Source organism: Balearica regulorum, chromosome 14 (genome assembly GCF_011004875.1).
Source record: "Balearica regulorum gibbericeps isolate bBalReg1 chromosome 14, bBalReg1.pri, whole genome shotgun sequence".
NCBI classification, from domain to species: Eukaryota; Metazoa; Chordata; class Aves; order Gruiformes; family Gruidae; genus Balearica; species Balearica regulorum.
Window position 1 is genome coordinate 3,763,631 of NC_046197.1, and position 24,120 is coordinate 3,787,750.

The 24,120-nt window shown below is 41.2% G+C and overlaps 1 protein-coding gene across 7 annotated transcripts in view; it reads right to left on the reverse strand.

The window, feature by feature from the left end:
* The window catches only part of KCNIP1 (potassium voltage-gated channel interacting protein 1), a 443,945-nt gene that overhangs the window by 106,450 nt on the left and 313,375 nt on the right, over nucleotides 1–24,120 (reverse strand). The window contains exon 1 of one of the 7 annotated variants that reach the window (XM_075766511.1): nucleotides 667–729. The exons of the other annotated variants lie outside the window; for them this stretch is intronic. The gene's annotated coding sequence lies outside the window, so the exon portion shown is untranslated. Of the gene's footprint in view, nucleotides 1–666; nucleotides 730–24,120 lie in introns of those variants that run through there. 7 annotated transcript variants of the gene reach the window in all.

Genomic DNA, 24,120 nt, shown 5'->3' on the forward strand with positions numbered 1-24,120 from the left:
CTGGCGGTATGTACTTCCCCAAATGGGGACTAATCTTGACAGATAAAGAACAACTGAAATGAATTGTATTGTATGTACCATATTTTTCAAAGGCAAAAACCTTGAATGGCATCATATTCTGTTAGTTTACGTTGTTAGAAGAGCAAATATTTTCATTTAAAACTTGTTATGAGAGAAAGTCAGGTAGCTTGTTGTGGAATCCCATACTGACCTCATGTTTGTTTGTTTTACGAGTCAATGTAGGCTTTTCCCTCCAAGCTGAATCCCATCACCTCAGAAGCTCTCAATCCTCACATCCTTTCTCAAGTCAAAGACAGAAATGTGGTTTGGGGATTTTGTTCACGTGGAATCATGGACTACTCATTTAGAAATTATTACAGTACAATGGATATCCAATTATACATTTTTCAAGCAAAAATCCTTTGGTTAAAAACTAAGACGTTTTGAAAAGTACCTTGGTTTTGAGGAAATCTGCAACAAACTTTTTGATGAGGAATTTTGATAATTCCTTTGGAATAACTAAAACAGAATTTTCTTTTCAGCATTATATCACATTATTTTATATGATGTTTATGATGAGCACTGACATACAAAGGCCTTTATATTGTCTTTAAAATAAGGAAAACCATTGTTATCCAGAAACAACGGAAAATCTCTTCAACTTACCTTCTTCTAGATCAAGGCTTTTCTTCACTGTATTTTCACAAGTTTCTTCCAGGCAGCACCATCTTGTTCTCCAGGCCCCCTCAGGGCAGCTGGTTCTGTGCAAGGGTGGTCGCAGCTCCTCCCTGTGCAGGGCAGTTTGATTTCCCTCTTCTACCCTTCTCATTTCATCCTCCCAAAAGCCTTCTTCCCAGAAGATAAAGCAAAAAATCCTTTTGAACCAAGTAGGACACGTGGAAACTAAAACGTCCATCAGTGCTTTGGGTGTCTGTGCCAGGCGCTAGCAGCAGAGCTGCAGGGTGGGCTCTGTGAGGAGAGGCTGGCGCCGCCCCGTGCTGGACTCAGCCAGTTCCAGCTAGTTCTGTGGCGGCCCCGCTGCCAGGCACAGCTGAGCGCCTCAGCGAAGCTGGTGGCACCTCTGGGAAAGTGTATTTCTGAAAGGGGAAAAGGCTGCCCCAGTGTGAGGAGTAAGGAAAAAAATGTGAGAAAACCACCCTGTAATGCCAGGAGGGGGAGAGGGGGAGAGGGGGAGCGGCTGGGTGGGCAGCTGGCCAAGGCCAACCCACCACAATCAGAGAAATTCAGATATTTTTGATGTATTGTGTTTCATTTTTCTCACAGTTGGTGTATTTAGGAACAGCAAAGAGAAGAGGAGGGGCAAAAATCTCCTTACATATATATTCAGAACAACAATTTATTTCCAGTAACAGGTAGTCGTTCATAGTACTGGCCCAGCTTCACCATGGCAATGAAAAGGAAATGAATGCTTTCCTGACATTGCTGACACTCATTTAGACACTGCTATTAGGCTTTATCTCCTGTGACAGGACTCTATCTCAAAAAAAAGAAAAAACAACAAACAAACAAACAAAACCCAAACAAACAAACAAAAAACCCCAAAAAACCAACCTATAAACAAGCATTTGCCTTTCCAGGTGAGCTCTTCCACATCAGGAGACATCAGGCACGTCTCCTGCTCTTGTTCAAGTCTTTCTCATGAATCAGCAACTGAAAATGTACCACCTCAGCCCAGACAGCAGCCTGGACCGTAACCTTTTAAAAATTCTGCTTTTAATTAGTTGGCTCATCTTTCTTACACAAATGTTGCAGGACCATAAACTGGGGAGACCAGGAACAGTAGAAAGGTCAGGGCAGTCTCTGCTGCTCCCTTAAATAGGCACTAGAAAAGACGTGAAAGGTAGGTGCGATGGCAAAGCCTGCAGCAAAAGTGGAGAATGACACTTCAAACTATTTTTTTGACGTGTGGTGGTTCATTAAACAAACGTTCCTGGAACATGCCATGTGCTTTTCCAGCATGAGCCCTCTTTGCTCTGCTTGCTCTCGCGTGCTGGCAACAGCAAGATGAACGTCTGCGTGGTCAGTAGATGTACATCTTCATTCATGCCACAAACAAGTTCACCATTAAATGCCCATTCCTCAACGATGTGATCTTGGCTCACAGGAAAAAGAGATCCAATTATGTGTGTGGGAAATCTGAAGTGCTCAGATGGAATGTAACACTGTGACGAGCTGTGTCCTCCACCCAGCCTTATCCCACCACTTCCGTAGGAGGGATATGGTCCATTTGCACCAATTTGACCTTGAAAATGCCAGAAGTCCCTTTGCCTCTGAGAGAGCAAAGCTATGACAGGCATGGGTAAACTAACTGGGCAGAGACTATCAGGACTAAGCAGGGAACAGATTTTGTGTTTCAACAGCTGAAATGCAAAACTTCCAAGTTAGTTAGGGACTAATCTAAAGCCCTTGGCTTGAATTAAAACAAAAAAAGTGGGTTTGGTGGTTTTTTGTTTGTATTTTTTTGTATTTTTTAAAAAATAGTGCTTTAAGACAAACATAATATCCAAATTGTTCTTTAAAAGTCACTGCTTTAATATTTTCAAAAGCCATCTATTAAATTTTCTAGTTGAGACCTATTTGCCTAGTACTATCTAGATATGTAAAACTATTGGGACTCTCCAACTAAGATTTAGGTTTCACTTCAGGCTTGGGACAGCGGAGGGCAAACCTGACTCCATTGAAACCGTCAGCAATTGAGTGAGGATGGGGAGGCTTCGAGGTGGAAGCAGCGAGCAGAGCAGCACTGGCAGACATGCAATAACACCAGATCAGTAAGGTTCATTTATTTTTATTTTTTTCACTGTTCTCTAAGGGCCAAGATATCATGAAGGTCTATAAATTGCAGTTTCTTCATTGCAATTTCAGTGTTTTCCTGCCATGCATGCTCAGGAAGGACAGAAACTCCTGAAGCATATTTTTACAGTCACTCTGTTTAATGTCACATTAATAAAGGACTCGGTTTAGGCTTTGCTGATATTTTAAAAACCATACATTAATTCTATGAATCACAGGTCACATCTTGTAATATATTTAGAATTGTTTGAGACTATCCTAAGAAACTGAAGCATTTAGTTGGGAAAGAAATTACCTTAGTCTTTTTATGGGCTTCTAAAAAAATCTCTTAGAATCTCTCTATCTAAATGTTTAAGCTGTATGAATATCTTAGGAAAAGAAGTATCTTTTGATAAGGTAGAAACAATTTCTCCAATTTTATATATCAAATGCAAGTGGGGTTTTTTGACTGTCAAAGACACGTGTATAATTTTGGGAACCTCAGCTATTCCCTCATCAATGGCTTCACAGCACCAAGACAGTTGTTAAAGCTTATTTATGGCAAAGCATCAACGTGTTTCCTTTGACTTTGTACAGAGCAGGATAGAATTGGTCTGGCTATGTATTTTTTTTTTTTTCCTAATGGAGAGTTGAGATCAAGAGAAACATTTGACCAAGACATTTCATAAAAAATAAAAAAAGCTACTGAAAATTATCTTAAGAACAGTGTCAAACAGCCCACACAACAAATACTGCCTCTGGTACATGACACTCATGTACAATTTTTGTAATATACACTGGAAAATTTTACTCAGAAAATTTCAAAGGTAACAAGCATTTTATTAACCCACAATTAAATAGCAAATGAGTTGGAAAAAGCATTAAATTAAATAGTACATTTAGGAAGCTCCCCCCCAGAAGGTCTAATCTAGAAAGATTGAAAGCGTCAGCGCAAATGGAAGGTTCTTGTCCCAACCTACATTTGTAACCAGGCTTGATTAAATCACATCAGAAGTGGGGAACTAACTTTAGTGTTAAGTACCCATTTAATGATATCTTAAGGTCAGTTTAAACTCAGCTACATCTTATCTGAATTTCTAAAATGTATATCTATAATAATATATAAAAGCTGATAAATTGCTTCAGCAGTTTCTGCACAGGACCTATGCTGGCTTATGTATTACATCAGTCGAATCATTGCAAATGATATGCGAGCTCAAAAGATACACAATTTTTGTTAATAATTTGTTAAAAATTATATTTAAAGAAAAAATTCAAGACTTTCATGGGACCAATTAATTATGATATGCACAATGTCTTCCTAAAGACACAAACAAAATTCATTAATTGATTTGCATATTTGCATGCAACTTACATTTGAGGGAATATTTTAATTTAATTAAGCTCTTCACCATTGAAAGATGTTAGTGTAATCTTAATGATCTAGTAGTGAAATTGGAAATGAAGTGCAAACTCAGCTTTAGACTGTCAAAACATTAAATGGAATAATTTGTAATTCCTATGATTTGAATGGGATACAAATCAGAGACCTTTAGCTGCGGCATTGTATTTATTTACCAGCTATATCTCCAACAATCAATAGTATCTTAAAGAAAGCCATATTACATATGTGTGCCTTGCATCCTTCAATTCATCTGACACTCTCCCTCATCAGACTGTGCTTTTAATTGCTCACAGCTGGGATTTTTAAGGATATGTGCCTGCATCAAGATGTCATAAAAAAATAGAAATGGAAAAAAAGTCTCAAGACAAAAAAAGCCTGTATGCTTTTGATCATGGGTAGGGTTGAAATACATTGTTTTCTCTGTAAAAAGTCCTAGAAAATTAAGGAGGCAACATCTTGCTGTGCAATAAAAGAAACAGGACTGCATGGGGAAAAAAGGATGGGTTTGCTTATGAAGTATTTGCTCGGGGCACTAAATTAAAGCTCTGCTAGTGAATCTAATTATATTTTCTAACTTTCTAAGAGCCTGGTTTTACAATTTGTGCAACTTTTGCATTGTGTCACACAGCACGTGTTCACATAAATGCTACAGCGTCTCATTAGCAAGGTTCAGAAATCAAACATTGTTCTGAGGGCACCACAGTCTTCATTCTCCTGTCGTACCTATGGAGCCTTTCGCTGCTGGGTGACACAGGCTTCCCCATGCCCACCCCAGCAGGTCCCCTGCTTTCCCTTCTGTTCCCTCACATGGTGGGTTTTCCCCACGATCTCTGCACAGCGATGCCTTCCAGCTCCCAGACCAGACTCTTTAGCGGGTCTTCCTACCTGAGGGTTCCTTCTTCTAGATTCTTCCTTTGATATGGCCCCCAGTTTACCTCCTTAATTGAACTACTGACTAGATCTTAGCCCTTTAAATCCTCAGTCTACCTCCTCCACTCTGCCCTCACCCTCACAGCTCTAGGAACACCTAAAGTGAAGAACCCCCTTTTTCCCTTGGGAGTTACACAGGCTTTCCTTCTCCCCAGTCCCAGATGTGCATCTACTGTTTGCAGCTGAAGCCAGAAGTTTTGCCCATTGTCCAAACTGGCTGTGATCACAGCCGTACTGAGCCCAATTTAAAGAACAATGTCTAATGCTTCATGCTCAGAGCATTGCTACCCATACAGCTGCTCCCTGAATTGCACAAACCAAGCCTCGTTCTAACACAATGCAGTGCAGCTTTCACAGCAACAAGCGTCTTGGGGTGGGTGCGTGCCCTCACTGCCTCTGAAATACAGGTCTGAAGTATCTCAAGTCAGACAGTCCAGAAATAACCCGCCTTAAAAGATAGTGTCTTTGTCTGAAAACATAGCTCTTCGCTTTTAAAAGGCAGAAGTGGCATAAGGTTTTTCAAAACAGAGTTGCTACCTAGCTTAATTTCTAATATACTAACCCTAAGTATATCAATTCTCAGTAAGTGAAATGAGTGACAGGATTTACAAAGAATGTTAGCTCTGAAATACTGCACTGTCTCATGGTTCAAAGAAGCAATTAAACTTGATATAGTTGGGAGAACAAATAATCCCAAAGCGGAAAGCACACTTTCAGTTTTCGATGTAAACCAAAAAAAACCCCAAACCATAAGAATGATGTGGTAACATACAGATCTAAATCATACACGCTGTTTCTGCTTCTGTATAATTTTGCTGCATTGCTTAATAGGAAACGTTCAACATGAAGAGCTGTCACTAACTGACACTGAACCTGCATCTCATCCTTTCTCATAAATTACCAGAACTGTAAAGCTGCAACCATTACAAGCTTTTAAACAGTTAAAATATGCCATTTATTATTTTACCCCTTTGGCCAGCAAGTTAGTTCTGCAAATTGATTCCAGTAGAGAAGAGAGAGGTTGGTACTTCTTTGGTATGACCTTCTCTATCTAGAAGAGTTTTCTTTGCAGCAGAAATTTGTCATCACAGCACTAGTTCCAGCTACTGTGCCAGAATATCCCATTTCCAGCCAAAACATCACATCTGTACTTTTGAATTAACCTTCTCATTCATTTAGCCACCTCCCTCGCCATCCCCAGAACCTCACGGTACTTCCAGTTCCTGCCACGTTTCATTTCCCTTCACACTTCCTCAAATGCCCTTTCAGTCTTTTCACATTTCTAGTCAACACTCTCCTGACTGGTCTTCTGGTTTCTGGTTCCTGTAGATCTTTCTTGACTGCAGTTTTCCTTCTGCTCACACCTTTCATGCTGCAGATGGCTGTGCAAGCTCTTCTCTATGACTGCAGAACTAGTCTTGAAACAGGTCCATGCACAAAGACTGCACCTCAGATCTGCACACAGACATCATTGCCCGGGAGTGAAACACCCAAATGTGCATTGCCTGCTGTGTCCCAGAGGGCAGGCTCCCACACCAGCCTCCACCACAAGCTAAGTGTCCAGAAAGAGCTACGAGGCTCCTGTGTGTAAACCCAGCAATCTCTTTTCCTTGATCCTCCTTGACAAATCTCCAGAGCCAATGAGGACACCACAGGCAATCTCTTGGTTCAGAATACAGGAAACAAACCCAGCAAGTGAGGTTTTTTAATATTTTCCTATTGTGAAGAAAATCAGCTGGTGATGTATCCTACCCTTTTCAGTTTGGTGACATCTTTTAGAACAGAAAGTTTTGCCAGAAAGTTCTCTTCAGCTAGAAAAACCTATTGACTTCTAATGTTTTCTGGTACAAGACGGCAGGTTTGATATAAAATTTGAATGGTGGCTAATTGACTATTTCAAAGTAAAGGAAAAACTTGCTAAAGATATTCCCAAAGTAATTTTGGATTAATTTATTTTCTTTTACTTCAAATAAAAGCATGCTGTTATAGTAATGTGTCACAAAGTTCACAGTAAATGTCAGCGAATCCTATAATGAAGCCTGCTGAATTTGCATATGCAATTAATACTGCATATGGTAGCATTCAGTTTGTTAGTTATCTCTTTAAACAGTGTTCAGTAATCTGCACTTCAAGAAGTAACACACCATGCAAAGCTTTTAAAGTGCTTTACAAACATATTTCATTAATCTTCAGCAACTTCTTGAGGTGCACATTATCATCCTTACTCTACCAATGGATAAAACTTTGCACAGAGAATTAATCTACAATTTTTCAAAGGCATTTATTGCTTAACCCTTAATAAGGTTTAAAAACCTCGTTGTACATCACAGTCCCAGAAGGAAACTGAAAAGGTCCAAACACTAGCAATAGAAACAACTAAGGCATGGGAATATTTCCCCATGAGGAGAGATCGAGTAGAGCTAGTTAAAAGAGAATGAACATATGGGAAAGGAGGCATAAGCATCCAGAGCACAACTTGCCAGTGCCTCTTCCTTCTTCATCATGGTTTAACAGAAAGCTGCAAGTGGCGATGCAGTGAAATTCAAAGGCAGGTCATTGAAAAAGGAAACAATACTGTGTACAACTAATGCAAACCCATGACCATCAGACCTCTGTAGGGCAAGAAAGGGCTGGGGTCTGGGCCAGACCTGGGGACACAGTGCCAGGCACAAGGGGAGGCAGGAGTTCCCACCAAAGCTCACAGCAGCATCTCCCCTCCGCAAGGCTGCCGCTCTGGCTCAGCCTCTCCACGGGCTGTGGGAGAAGTCAGCATGAACAGCAGCGCTAAGTGAGCTCCCCTTGTCACCCGGCACATGGCTGTTCCCTCCAAAAACACTTGTGCTCCAAATAAATGCACCATGCATTCCTCCTCCATCACTCTGCATAAGGATACAAACAAAGCAAAGATATACCATTATGTTTGCTAAAATACATTACCGGAATCAAACCTGCTTTGGGTTATTAACAAACAATACACCGTGGGGGGTTTGGAAAGTACCTCCCAGATGAGAATATTAATTCACAACTGTTGGGGAGGATTTTCTACTTTTCTTTTAACCCTACCATTTCTCTTCCGCTGAGGTTTCCTGCCTCTGCAGCTGTCACTGTCAGAGTCATTAGGTCACCAGGGAGAAAAGCAGGAGATGATTACATCTGGGCCTTTCAGAAGAAGAGTAGAAACAAAAGAGGTTTGCAGCCAGGGCTGAGTGGCCTGCAGTTTGCATGCAACTTTTCCAAGTGCTCTGAAGAAGGTAGTCCAGCCTGCTGTCATGAGAGTTGTAAAGAGGGGAATTATTTGATTGCTTAAAGTATTTGGTTTCTGAAATCGACAGGGAGACTACCTCAAAGATGAACATCTAAACTCCATACTGTAGGAGAAGGTGCAAGCTGGGAAAAAAAGAAACCTTGGCTCCTATCATAATAGAGCATTTAATAATCCAGACTGCCAGATCAGGAAGATAAGGGGAATGCAGCTTCTTTTTTTATGTAAGCATGTGAAAGAATGACCTTGAGCAACAAAGACAGCAGCCTCTAGGCAGTGGTAATATACAGACATGCCTGGAAAAAGCATGGTATTGCCAACAAGGTTGTCAAATTCAGCAATTTTTTTTTTTTTTTTTTTGCATAGGCTGTGGAAAAGAACAACTGGAAAAGGGGTCATCCAGACTGGATTCTAACCAAAAGTATGGAAACTGATAAAATCAATGACATGGGAGTAGATTTTTTTAATAGGGAAGGAAGAGGTTAGAGGATACTTAGATAAGCCAGAGGTTTTGAAATTGGCTGGGCCTGATATAATTCATCCTCAGCTGATGAAATCTCAGGGCTGTTAGCAGTTATTGGCAACCCAGCGTTGAACAGGGATGAGGTGCAGAAGACTGAAACAAGATAAATACATTTCCTGTCTTCACAAAAGGTGGAGGATGAGGAGATGGGGAATTAGGCATCTATCAGCTTAGCTGCAGTTCCTAGAAACAAATAAAACCAAACAATTGGTAAGCAGAGAGAAAATCACAAGAAAATGAGTGGCTGCCCGATTGGATCTGTTCAGAGTAATTGGTGTCAAACCAATCTCGTTTCCTTCAACAGTAAGACAATAGATTTTGTGTCACATCTTGATTTCTCTAAAGCTTTTCACAGTATTTCATCTCACTTTCTTGTGGATAAGCTAAGAAAACACAGTCTCGATGAAAATACTAGGGGATGGGTGCAGAACTACTTGAAAAACTACTCAGAGTAGTGTCAAAGGTTCATTCTCAAAATAGAAGATACAAAAAAACCTGAGCCTCATGGCGGGGCTGTCTTAGGTCTGGTGTCAATCATTATGAACAGCAGATGAATTAGTGTACTTACTAGATTTGTCGATAATAGCAAGCTGGGAAAGGGGGAAAATAGGTTGAAGATCAAACGTAGATTTAAAAAATATCTTAAAAGTTGAAGTTTGAAAACAAACAAAGCTTGGTTTCTATTCAATAAGAACAAATGCAGAAATTTATACCTGTGCTGGAATAATCATGTGCACAAATGTAGGGTGGGAAAGAATTTTACTGGTATTAGAGCTCCTTAAAAAATTCAGGACCTTTGAAGGATCAAAACACATATGTTACAAAAAACCAGGCAAATGGTCTTCTAGAAGCACAAGCACAGACATAGGTTGCAAGACAAATGAAATAGCCCTTCCACTCTTCTCTACACTATCAAGGCCTCAGCTGGAGGACAAGATCCAATTTTGGGACATGCACACCCAGAAAGATATAAGCCAATTAAAGTAAGTCCAGAGCAATGAGAATGATCAATAGTCTAACAAACAAGACCCAAAGAAATTGAGGTTGGTCAGGAAAGGAGAGTCCAAAAAGTGATGATAAGTACACAGAAGACCAGTGCAAAACAAGAGGTTAATCTATTCTACATGTCTTTGCTGAATGAGAGAAGTAACAGGCTTCAAGTTTAGCAAGAAAGAATCAATTTGGTATGAGGAAAAGGCTTTCCACTGGAGAAGGTTACAAAGCACTGAAATGAACTGCCTAGAGAGACTGTGGACCCTCTGTGTTCGGAGGGTTTTATGAACAAGTCAGCAAACAGCTGCCAGAAGCCGCGTTGGGGCAGACGTATGGATCAAATTGGGTCCACAGGAGCCTATGCTATCACAATGCCTCTGCTACCTCATGCCCACACTGCAGCCTGCCACCTCACTTTCATACAAACCATGGGAAAATAATCAAAAGCAAACAGATACTCTGTATTTGGTATGGAAACTACCTAAAAAGGGTATTTTCCCCTTTCCTACTGAAGCTCTTCCACATCTTAATACCTCGCACGTCTATAATGCCCTAAGTGCTAGAGCTCTATACATACCTGTAGGTATTAAGGGATATTAGGAGATGTGATAGATAAAATTCTCAGCAAGAACTTGCAAGGTCACACAGAAAGTCAGTGACAAAGCAAATAACGCTGTTTCCTCTGGCTCAGGCACCCTTGCTGTCGCCAGCTGCTCACTTTCGCCTCAACTATTTTAATATGGATGTACAATGTTCATTAACCTTTCTCACCAGACCATAAAACTAAAATCCAACTCCACTTTCCTGAGCTTCTCAGGAAGTTATTGCTATCTTGTTCCCATGCATAAATTTAGAGCCAATTTAATTTTTCGGACAGTAAATTGTTACTTATCAGAGTTCAGGCAGTAGAGCTAGATATTACAGAATTACAAGCTGTGTAGCAGCTAGTGGCCGTGGTCTGGGCCACGTCCATCCTGACTACGCTCTGCTAGAATTAGCACTCACTTTATACCATAGGACATAAAGAAGTACCTATTTGAACCATTTTGAGCCCTCAGGATATCTTAACACAAAACTGTGCTCAACAATGAATTGAATTTTGTGTTCCTGCTGGTGCACCCTGGGATACACTCCTGGGCCACGTCTGGAGGTAACTTCCTTCTTCTGCAGCATGGACCGTGGCCTGCTACCTGAAAGCGTCATTTATTAACAAGCACCCTGCAACTGCACAGACATAGCATTCAATGCAGTTGTAGATTTTTCCTGCTTTCCTGGCTTTTGGTACTTTACTAAATTTGCTACAGAGAGTCCTGCAAGTATTCTGGAGAGTAAATGCTCTGTGGGGTACTTGGTGGCCTGTGACTAGAAAGGGCTGGACTTGACATCAGCATCGTCCCTTCTCAGGTCCCTTTAGCTGTGCTCCTAGCTAAACCTGGAGTCGGCCAGTAGAGCCCCTGGGTGCTGACTCTGTGCTGATCTATTCCTCCCACTTCCCTTTTCTATTTCCATCGCCTGTGTCCTGGTTTATGGTGGAGGGTGGCTGTCATATTGCTTCACTTTACTGAGAGATTTCTTTATAATTTGCATGCATGTGTATTTGCGTAATGGCATGCTGTGGAGTTCAAAGCTGTTTTCTCACTTTCAAAGTAGTCCTTGCGTGTAAGTTGTCCCAAGGCTGATGTGCACCAGGCTTGTATTTTTGTTCTTGATTGAGTACTGCTGCACTATATTCTTTTTAAAACTCTAGCTATTCTGGGAGATGTGTATAATTTAATATGTTCAATAGATTTCTTGTCAGGCATTCATGTACAACTTCCTTCATCTTGCACTCAGATGTTTGATTTTCCACAGTAATTGGATTTGCCGCATTTGTGTTTACTTTTATGACCTATGGTAAATACTGCTTTTTTAGCCGAGGACTATTACAGGGTTTGCTGAAGCCTACAGTAACCTACTATGTAGGTTTTCTGAAACTTGCAATGTTAGTTTTCAGGCAATTCAGAATCCCTTTTGCATAGGGTATTAATGTGCAAATTAATATAACCTGAACACTACATTAAGCAAGAGCTCTTCTGTACAACAGTAGCTGTGGGCATGCGGTGTAAGATTATTAACCTGCTCTATGGTTAGATGCACAGCAATTCAGCGTATTTGCAGTGGGCCAGCCCCAAGTACACAAACACAGACCAGGAGGAATATCTTTGCTCACAGGTGTTGCTCTAAAGCCCATTCACAGGCAGAACTGGCATCCCCATTGAAAGCAAAATGAGAAATCTGAAGATTCAGTGCAGGGGAGACCTTCAAAACCTTCCGCAGGGACAGAGCCAATGTCCCAAGGAATGTAGAGCCATGAAACTGATCTAGGACTGCAGAAAGCATGAGCTGTACAACATCTGAAGCCTAGTCACACCATATCTGCCTGCAAAACCAAAATCAAGATAGACAAGCACTGAGAGACCTGCTAAGGAGAAGTGGAAGACTGTTACTATTGGGATGGGGGGCTGCTATCCCATAACTAAGCAGGCTCTTTGCTTCTGCCAGCTTTATTAGTACATTACCTAGTTCTTTATTTTGGAACCAGTTTCCTTTCCTGTAGAATGCATGTGGCAGAATCAGAGCTGCAGGTAGGGAGAGAGGCCAGGAGTAATGATGGATTAAAAGACAAGGCTTCAGGAAATCGCACACAGGGCACACTTTTAAATTTGTCTCTGATGCTTGCACTGGTGGTCCTCAAGTTTCTCCTACAAGTCCCATCACATTTGTTTTCTTTCTTCTTCTTAACAATGTGTGCATGTTATAACTGGGGTTGTCATTTGTGCTCAGTACTCATGGTAGCTGCTTTCAACCTTTTCCTTTTGTATTTAAAAAGCCCGGCTGGGAGTTCTAAGCAGCTGAGCTCAAAAAGATGCTTTTAAAATCAAGAAGCAAAAGTGCAAACAGCTGCAGGGAGCATTCCTGAAACCTTCAAAAGGTGGAAAGGAGCATAAATGCTCCAGTACAGCCTGCTGATTCACTGCTTGTTCACGCAGGATGCAAACCTGTCAGCAGTGGCTGCACTCTGTGTGGCAATGCAGATCGGCTTGTTCTCAGCAGGACTGACTACAGGTTCTTCCTGAACACCTTTGCAGGGACAAGCTGGTGGTAGGAACTTGGTCCTTACAGCATTCCCCACTACTCATCAAACTCTCTGGTCTTCAGGGAGTCTCAGCATAGGATCCTCAAGTTTTATAAACACGGAGAGAAAAATCAAGGAAGGCAAGTGTCCAGCAGTAGGTAAGGGACAGTGGATGGTGAGCAGGTCACCAACAACAGCCAATGCTCCTTCTGACAAGGAGAAATAACCCAGCACGTAATCCTGCTAGGAAATAAACTTAGGTCAACAGGAAGCAAGCGACATGTTCGTGTTCTTGGGAAGGAAAACCAGAGAAAGAAATTACTGGAACTATTCTTACTTACCAAGGGGGAAAAAAACATCATAGGGTGTGGTAAAGGAAGCAGGAAAGTGATAGCATGGACAACAGATTCAAGTCTCCCAAGTTCCAGTACTGTGTAATGATATGCTTTTATCATCTTAGTAAGTTTTCAAGTTATATTAGACTGGTAGAGCAGCTCGCTTGCTGTCCTAGACCTGATGCCCCTTGAGTTGCAATCCATGCTCCGCACCAAAAGAAAGCCCCAAGATGCGTTCATCAGCTGCTGCTCATGCAGACATCAGCCTACCTTGTGCATGAGCACTGGTCCCGCACAAGGAGGCCCTTAAGGACTGGCCATGGACAAAGTGGGAGAGCAGAAGGAGCACTCTGGTCTGTAAATTCTCTTTGGTCCACTGAACTCTGACCTGTCCATGCCCCAGGCTGTATTTAACCTCCCGAGACGCCATAGAAGTGCTTTTTCTTCAGGCTCTTTCACTCCTGGGAGCTCCCTTTCTCCTTTTTTCTGGTGTGGGAAGATACCTCCTGAAATCGGATCCTTGAGGTCCTCCTCTCGTGTTCATTTCTGGGCTGCCTCTTCACTCTGTGCTTTTTGGTTCATACAAGGCAATGATCCTCCATCCTCAACAGCTAACTCCGATTCTTACACAGTGTATAACACTGTGACATCTGATAGAACTACAGTGTATCACCACTGAGATACAAGAAAATGGCTTACCTACATTTTCCATGAAACACATTAATTCAATGTATATTAACCAAGGCACTACAAATTAGTGACTGTATGCGAGACAATGTGAACTCAAAGCATCGTAAAATGTGCTATGGAGAGCACAATATTTTGAAAGATATGATACATGAAAACTAAGATGCATCACAGTTTTATGGAGTACTTCTTTTTCCCCCTCCTAAAATATGCATATTGTACAGTAAAATTTTCACAAGAATGAACTGGGGAAAAAAAATATCTTTCTGAAGATGTCAGAATTAGGTCATCTCAACGTTGTTGGGATGTTTATTGAATTCATATTTTTCCACTTCATCAAATGACACAATAGAATAAATTCTTTAAGAATAGTAACAATTCAGAGGTCAGGACAAAAGGCAAAAAAAGGGGACAATTTTGACAACTGGTAGAATCCTTTGAATCCAGGAGAACTGAACTATGAAGCAATTTTAAGCACAGAAGCATTCAGTTAGGACAAAAGTGGGTCAGGTGTTTAATGGAAAAGGACAGACTAAAGCAAAAAGTTTTTTTCCACTTCACAGTACAGCAAACTTGGATTAAATAACAAGCCCAAAGCTAGAGTTTTTTGAGACATAAAAATAAAATTGACATTCTGTCAATATGAACTTGGTATTAGTTAGTACATAGAATCCTGTGAGTGCCCCGGAGAGATAATGTCTGTGGGAATCATGGGGCCAAAGAAGTGCCCCTAACCTTTCAGAAAGAGCTGAGATGATGAAGCTGTAAATAGAGACAAACTTTCATATCAGCTCACTGTATCTTGCATCCAATTTCCACCTCCTTTGTCCTATGGTAGGATTTTTCAGTGATACATTTGTTCCCTTGTGAATGGGGGTACAATGCTGACATGGAGCCCTGCACCATTACCGACATGTTAACAGCAGCTCCACCAACACAACAGCTCTCAGTGACACTCAGAGCTCACCCTTTCTTGTGCAAATATCATTTCCCTTGGGGACACACATATACTAGCAGTTTCTGCCTGAGAAAAGAAATCTCATAATTTTTTAGCAATCGATCAGGATGATAAAACCTATGCTGTTCCAGTTGCGAGCTACTTTAAGTTTTTCCCAGCTCCTCTTGAGCTTTAAAATGTTCCTCTAGGACCTCCCATGGCACTGTGTCCAAGGATGCTCACTCATGCCTGGTGGCATCATGTATCACCATGTATTTGTAAATACAAACACTTTAATCCAGTTAGGATAAGAGTTTGCATCACTGGCAGCCTCAGTGTCTGCCGCATGGAGCCTGGCTGTACTCAGGATCTATGAGCTGCAGCTCAACAGCACAAATCCACTCTTTACCCCCTAGCTCAAGGACCTTCTTGATCTCTGGAGCAGGAGTAGTTTCTACAACTGGAGCGTGAAGTGTTGTGCTATTTGTGAGGCTTTTTTATTAATACTACTATTTTTAACTCCTTTGTTGGGTGTTTAGGCAAAGAAGCTGCCTGGTATACACTTGAAGGGACAGGGTACCAATCGCTCGTAGTCACAAGACACTCAAGTAGTAGCCAAAGAGGTTGTACGTGCTTCTGACTTCTCAGGCACGATGAAGCAGTGCTTCAGTATGGCTGAGGGAATCTCTCACACTTTTTGTCCCATTGAAACTTATAAATGTTTTCATAGTCTAAATTTTAGTGACTATAAGAAGTAGTGTAGTTATTAATGGAAATGTATCAACCTCTCGGAAGTCTTCTCTCAATGAAAACACCAAAGAAATTAAGTGGAAAAGATACTTCTTTTCTTTACGAGGGTTCTAATTCAAATCGTGATACAAGTGAATTTGTGGTTGCACAATTATATTTAAAGCCCCATGAAAGAGGGCATTTCACTAGCTCACAGCAAAGCCATGCTTCATCCCCACCTAGCAACAAAGGTGAAAACGTTCCGCTTTCATTAAAAAACAAACATAGGGTAGTAACACACAGCTACTCACACACAACAGCCACTGCAGTTCACCTGCAACTAAACCTACTGCTTCAAGCTATGCTGAAATAAATTATTCAAACTGTTTCATTATCTCAGGAGATAAGACTACAAAGTGGTTTGATAATACCTGTATTAAGTGGCATTTTAAAAGGTTATAGAAACTCTTTAAAATATTATTTTAAGGGCCAATAAGTTAATCTTACATTGCACCAAAGCTGCCTCTGCCTTTGAGCAAATAGCTATGCTTATAAAACCCAACTGAACAACTGGACTTTATATGCAGCCTCCTTTCACATGCACACAGATCATTTTCCTGACCAAAATACTGATCAAACAACACTTGAAATGAGGGCAGCGATCATTAAATCAAAGTGAAGAAAAAGCTGTGTGCACACTCCACCTGGAAGCTGGTGTTCTTGGACTTGCCCCAGAACACTTCAGCCGCACCCCGTGCCCGCTGTGGGTCTCAGCTGCATACTGCAATCTATGATAGCACAGGTAAGGAGCATCATCACAGTATGGGTCTCACCACGCAAGCAGGTTTCCAAGATAAGGTACAGTGTTTTAGCATTGCCTTTCAGGAGGAAAGAAGGAAAGAACACTCGATACTGGTTAAAATGCCTGCTGGCTGTTTGTGATGCCAGGATCCATTTGGGTTTCTCTTGTTACCACATTTGGCCTTCAGCTAGAACTTACCCATTGGTCTCCCCTGATACGTGAAGCAGGGTAGCCCCACTCCCTCCTCGCTCCTCGCTGCCTGATGAGAAGACATCAGGCATATCAAGATGATATGTAAGAAACAGACCTTATCTCTCCCCAAAATCAGAATCCTCTCACCCTCCTTGCTGATGTCCTCTATCTAGGATGTTTGGTAAACTGAAATAGCAGCTGATATAAACACAGACTGTCTGACAGAACAAAAATAACCTTTCTGCTTGACGTAGAGAAAGACCAGAAATGACAGCAGTGTGCCAATGAGGGAAATCAATTCCACTCAGCCACTGTGATACAAGACAACACTGAAAAATGCACTTAGAAGACAGAATTTTTATAATGTTTTTAGAAGTTCTCTTATCTTATGTAGTAGGAAGAGTCAGGGAAAGACTATTCTTGCCCATCCTACTCTATCTGCAGTGCATGCTCCTCCCCACCTGAAAGAAAGAGGTACATTCTTCTGCCCTACCCTGCTTTGCTGCCTTCATCTTGACAGCTTATTAGGAATTATACACTAAGACAGAATCTTATTTTGTTACTTTCTACATCTAAGGAAGTGTGTATGCCTGAGGAGTACACTGAATATGAGAAAGGTGCAGCTGTATATTTACCTGGAAAGCATCAAGCACTTTCAGTGGAAAGATTTTTCAAGGGTAGGTGATAAGCAGAGATGTAAAATATCCAGCTGGTATTACAAACCAAGAGGAATGTAAAATTAGTGGAAAAAAGTTAGGATCCTGATTCAGCATCACACCCACCAAGTCTCCTGTGACGATCTCTCACCCAACTTCTAAGGAGTGAATTAGGTGATCACTATGATGAGTCTGTCAGTGGTGGCAGAGCGAAGAGCGAAGTTTATTATGTGCACAGCAGTACATAACAGCACACACTGTTAGCAAATTCTTGGGGTTTAAAGTCTACTGATTTAGTACCTTTCCCTTTAAAAGTTCCAAGTATTTTATGGTCAAGGTTAAGCTTGGATGAAACTGAATCTGGTCATTACTTTTAACTCCATTTTACATATGAATAAATTGAGTATGGAGAGAAAAAGATATTCTGTCTGTCCAAGCATCATCTTGGAGAAGTGAGAGGAAAACCTCTGACACACTCCTGTCATGGTTAGGATGTAGAAAACTGGCAGACAGTAGCAAACAAGCTTATTTCCGTTCAGGAGGTCCCTGTCCTTTGGTTATTCTGTGCCCACAAACAGTGGCACAGTCCTGTTAGCTTACCTGAGTGTGCACAAGTGATTTGCAGGCCAGAGCTCCTCTGTAGGTATCCATGCTTTCTAAAGATTTTGTCGGCAACCCAGAAAGCCCAGAACGTGCAACAGGTAAAAATCCCAAAGCAGAACAGAAAACTGAGTACTTACTACAAACAGCTCATACTGAGCCCACAGCTGAAGCATACACCCCCAAAATATATTCATTAATGACACCAAACGCCGCCACTCAAACCGCCCATTTTTAGATGAATTGCGATAACTTGGTGCAGACCAAAGCAGAGGTGCTGACCGAGAGCTGGAGGCTCTCTTGAAGGCCTGTCGTGTGGTGTGCCGTGGGCAAAGGAGTCAGCGTGCACCAAGTACCAACACACATGAGAAGAGCAACAGCAAACATCCGTGCCGTAACTGCTAGTGTAACACAACAAAAATACTACAGCCTTAATAATGATTTCCTTTCAGCCAGCAAATGTGCAACAGCTGGCCAGCTCTGTCACCTTTTGCAAGTACACTAGGTATCCACAGTTCGCAAAGGCAAATACACAGACTTGTCTTTGTTTGTTATTCCGGAAGATGCTGTTTTGGCTCGGTCTACCCGCAGCCAGGCCTGTACTAGCAGGACACTGAAGGACAGCCCTCTGAGCTTATTCAGGGGCACTGGCATCATGAATTTTAATTTTTTTTTAAAGAGGAAGAGTAGTCACAGATGGGCCAAAAAGGGGATTAGCAAAGGGAGAAACCTGAGTGTGGGCACCAGAAAATACAAAATCAGGCCTTGCAATCTATTCTGTGACCATGTATTTCTAGCAGTGCTCTCGCCTGTTGTTGCATAAAAGTGCTAGTGCAGTCCGAGATGTCCTGCTCATGTTCACGCTATCCATCCAGTTAGCAACAGAGTCATGTATACTGCAGCAGTGGCATGCGTACCACTGCCCGAAGAGCGCTTTGCTTTTATGCAAAACCCCTTGTCCAACACCCAGGAACTGCCAAACAGCCAGGCTGGAGCAAAGCACAGTATGGAAAGTGAGCCAGGGCCTAGTCTTAAAGGAGGCACCTTCTTAAAGAAATTAAAGGAAGAAAATGAAAAGGAGCTAAGAGATTTGAGGAACAGAAGCCAAAAATTCAAGATTACATGCTATTGGCTTCCAATTCCCAGGTGGGAATTAATATACAGGTGTTCAAATTTAATGAAGACTACAAAGTCCACGTGGAGATTTGACCTTCTGTTGTCAAGAGAATCATCTCATCGGTCTGCCCTTCTCCAGAGACCCTTAGCACCTCTTCCCTTTTCTGTGACATCACAGCTATGCACTGTTTGTGTGCCGATGTGCACTGTGCATTGCAGACACTATATAGTTGCTCCTATGCAATGTTCACAAGAATACTATTTCCGTAACCGCAGTTGTCACTACACAGGAAACAACTGGACACACTGCCTTTCACAGGGTAACTACGTGCACTGAACACGGTGTAACACCCTTCAGGGAGCAGTTTGCATGATGTTCGAACCCCAGCGGCGTGAGTGCTGCTGACCCACGAGGTTCCTCCCCAGCTCAGAGGTGGCTGCTGCTGCTGCGCGCGATGGCAGTCTCAGGGCTGAGCACGAGCCTGGCCCCATGTGAAGCAGTTACGTGGAAACAGCATGCAGGGATGGCTGTCAGCAAAGACGGCTCCCACAAAGGGCTAAGACTTATGTATTAAATAATTATTACAAATAATTACTGCAGCGTTGGTAGGGAGGGCAGAATATGCTAGAAATGTGAGGCACAAGAGAAACTCTGGGAGAATATTGGGTGATATTTTAGACCTGTCAATTCATGTACCGTACTGATTCTTGGTGCAAATACTCACATTTGGTCCGGACCGGCCTACAATGAGCTTCTTTTGTCTTTAACAAAAGTGTTTTATGAACCTGAATAGTGGCTGAGAGATAATATAAATCAGTCCCACCATCAGATCACTGTACTTTCCAGGGGCAGGAGAGATGGGCATTATGCTAAATCAAAAATAAAGTGCAAGTTTGGCTTTTAGCAGCCCAGAATGAAATTTCAGTTTGATAGTCCCTGCTAAGTCACGGCCTGCACAGGAGTCTTTGAAGAGGAGCTGTGGCTCCTCATCACTCAGAGACAGCAAAATCTCGTCTCTCAGGGAAACTGGAAGCTGCCACCTGGTCTGTCAGGGCAAACTTCACTCCTTCCCTTTACCCCATAACAAATTCTGGCACCTCGTAAACCGCAGGCTGAAGCTGAAAGACAGCAGTTTTCCCCAGGAACATCTAGTGTTGAGCAGCTGCTACAAAAACTGTTCCCTGCTTTGTTTTAATACAAATGGAGCAGATGGGGAATGGCATGAGAGTATTTGGGGTTTTTTGTGAACTCTTGTATATTGTTTCAAAACTAGTTTTGGATACAAACAAAACCTCAGTTAGGAAAACTCTGAAGTCCTTCCCTTCACTCAGTTAATGACAGGTGGCTTGGGCTAATGCTTTTACAAAGCAGTTCATAAGTTTGAGTTTAGACATGATGTTTAGACAGAGGCACTTTCTCAGTAGCACAAAATCTTCTCATCTGGCTCGCCTGTCCAGATGCCCACAAGTGTTAGGTTTAGAGCAAAAGGCCAGCTAGAGCCGAGAACTCAAACTCCAGTGCTGGCATCCCCTTTTAGTGACAGTGACTTTCAGAAGAGCATGTTCATTACTGGCTGGAAGGGTGCAGAGTTGCAAGAAGTTTCTGCCTATGGTAATTCTGGTCCTCTTCCTCCATTTAAAAATGTATAGATTTTAGATTTTGTGTTTATAAGTCACTTTGAAAGTCTCTATATGGGTAGTACTGATGAGTGTAAATAATAATTACAGTGGTTTCAACATGTAGACAGTATGTTAGCAGGGTACTTCTGCAAGCTGTTCAGTGTAAACAAGGTCCACAACTGTTTCAGGAAGCTGGACCTGCAGCTATGAGTTATCTAGGCTAAAAGCACCTTCCAGCTATTTCAGCTGTTGTTTGCTAGCACTCCATATGCTATGCTTGAGATTTAGTATGCACCTTTCCACTGCTGTATGTATCGATACCTGTTTTCGCTTTGCATAATGAAGTGTGGCCACAGAAATTTCTTCTCTCGCTAGGATAACCTTGAGGAATTTATACTATACTGGCAGTGGAGTTTCCTATGTAGCATCATACTCTGTAAGTCCTACAGGGTCAAGCAGGGCTATTAACATTAATAGAAGTTAAAACTTTTTCTCACTAGAATATTAAGTATAATTTCTTTGTATAACAACCAGCATGCAAGCGTTAAGGACTAACCTATTAGAACAAACAGTCAATAGTCTCTGCTGGAAAAAAACGAGTGACAACCTCATTCAAGCCGTCTTACCATTAAAACAAAGCAAGCAGGAGATTTCACAAGGGCAAGAGCTTCATTAAAGTATGCGTATGCTGCATGTTCTTACACAAGCGTGGACATTGCAGAAGTGACTGCAATGAAGCCATAATTGTGTACGTGTTCAAACTACAGAGTCTGAATACGTCAACTTCACCTGAAGTTCTAACATCTTAATGTAAAATTTACCTTATCCTTTTTTCAGTATACTTCACAAAGTAACCCCAATCTCCTGCTCAGTATTTTAATTTAAACTTCATCAGAAAACAACTAGACATCATTATGATTCACTCTGAATTATTCAAATAGCCTAAACCTTCCCTCTCCTCAGGAGTACCAAATGTGCAGTTCCCCCTCATGGCATGAGTATAGCTCACAAGTACGTGAGGAGACCGGGCACTGGGAAGATGCGGCTACCCAAACCCAAGAAGCACTCTCTCCTAAAGCTTCCTTCTTCAATGCTCTGATTTTTTTTAACCATGTTGCTAAATAGCATCTGCCCTTTGAATGCGTTCAGGAAGACTACAAAAGGATTCCAGAAAAACAGGTGCTCAGACGGACCAATTCATAATGGACTTTGCTAGAGCTGGAGTCAGGACTGGAGACAGGAAAATAACTGTACATCAGATAGCATGTAACACTTTTCTGTGATAGGAGCACAGACTGCTGATGGCTCACAAAAGCCAGAATAAATGCATTTTTCTGTTGGCACTCTGTCTTGCTTGCACAATTTGATCATTTCAATAGACCCTGCAAAGCTGGAGCTGGTACGTAAAGCAATTACTAAACAATCTGCATTACTGCCCTAGCTTCAAAATGCTGTGCAACAATTATCACCAGGCACCTCTTAATTAATCCAAACATGTTAGAGGTTAGGAAAAATAATCAAAGCAGCAGGAAGTAGGAGAAACAGGTACATGTATGAGAACTAAAATAAAGCAAACAGCCAATGACCCACAAGTTTTATAACTTTTTTTCCCTCCAGTAAAATACTTGCTGCTAGTCTCCAAGGTTCTTTGAACCTTGTACTAAATGTTGTCAAGTAATTAATATGAGGCCAGCAACGTCGCCTTTTCCAGGTTGTCATGAGCTCCGAAGCAGAAAGGAATAATTGTTCGGTAGCTGTGGGTAGCTGAAGGTTATTTTAATACCTGCGTACTTCTAGCTTACATGAAAAACGACCCTCAAGTTTCTATAAAAAGCAGCTGTTCAGTGTATATCATATTCGGGAACATTTAGGAACACTGTAAATCTACTCTTCCTATTAAACAGTGAGGCTATCTGCACAGACATGTTTTGATTTAGAGAGCTCACTATCTAAAATCCTTCCCTTCTGCCTCTATTTAAGATTTCCATGTTTCTACATTAATTATATTGTTTATAAAAACAGAGAGGTAACAAGAATTAAAACATCTTTAGCAGTCAGCTCCCTCAAACTATCTTCTACAAAGCATATTTACATTTCAATCGGTAGTGTTTTCCTAAAACATACATGAGACTAGAGAGCAAGACCAGTCCGATTTGTTAAAGATAAATATTCTGAAAGAGGTCTAAACTGATTATGACAGAAACATTCATCTAAATAAGCTCAGTAAGGGTTTTGGATTTTCTGTTAATAATAGCCAATAGCTAAAAGTAAGCTATGACGTTTCCAGCAATTAGAACAAATTGAGAAGTTACAATGATAAACTTAATAAAATGTAAACCCTTCTTTCCTTCAGAGCTTCGGGATGCAAGCTGCAGTTTAGTAAAGCATACAAATCTGTATTAAAGTTCTTGAAACAATCTTAAACATAGACAAAGAATGGTTTAAGATTATGTCACATTTATTTTCAGAACTGCAATGAGACCTAGAATACTATATTGACATATAAAATACATTTCATTTATCTAAAGAAAGCATTTAAAGTTATTTCAGCTACTATTCAGCTCCTCTGATACTCAAACACTGCACATGCACGTACAGATTAAAGTATAATGTTCTGCAGCAAATGGCTTTCAGAATAAGATATTTTCTATTTCTTAACATCCTACCTTCATAATTGCCTTCTAGGAGACCCAGATGCTCGAGTGCCTTCACAAATCCAACAATTATCACCAGTACAACAATCATTTCAAGTCCCTCCAAGTTCATCTTGAAAAATTATTCATGTAAAAGCATCTTTTCTTGGGGAGCGTCCTGACTTCAGAGTTAGACTTTAATTAAAAAGCCCTCCTAGTCCAAGACATGCCACACAACCAGATAAATACAATGCTAAAGAAGCCCAGCATATTCCCACCATAAAACATTTCCATTGACAGCAAGATGAACACAGGAATGTAAGGAAGTCAAATCTTACCATGTCTGCATCACTTGCCTGCATGGATACAGATGTTTCAGTCTCTAAGGCAACAGAATATACAGTAACCACTTTGTTTAGCATTTCCTCTCTGTCACAGCCAAAATTCACCAAATCTGTCTGGTATCTAGTAAAATCAGATGCCTCTTTTTCACACTGAATAGCAGTTTTAGAGAGATCCTACAGTTTAACAACACAGAGGAAAAAGTCCAACCACATTCTTTGCTTGATACTGAAGCGAACTTCAGAAAACTCAAAGCAAAATAATTTCAGTTAGGAAATGACCTATTGCTGTATTTCCCTATCGAGTGAAATACAGTTACAGAAGGGCAGCAACGCGTTTGAATATCTTGTTTTCCCACACTGCACACACATTTTACATCAAATACAGGAATCTAGTAAAGTATTAAATATAGTAAGAAGAGACTTGTTAGAGGGAAATCAGTTTTAAAGT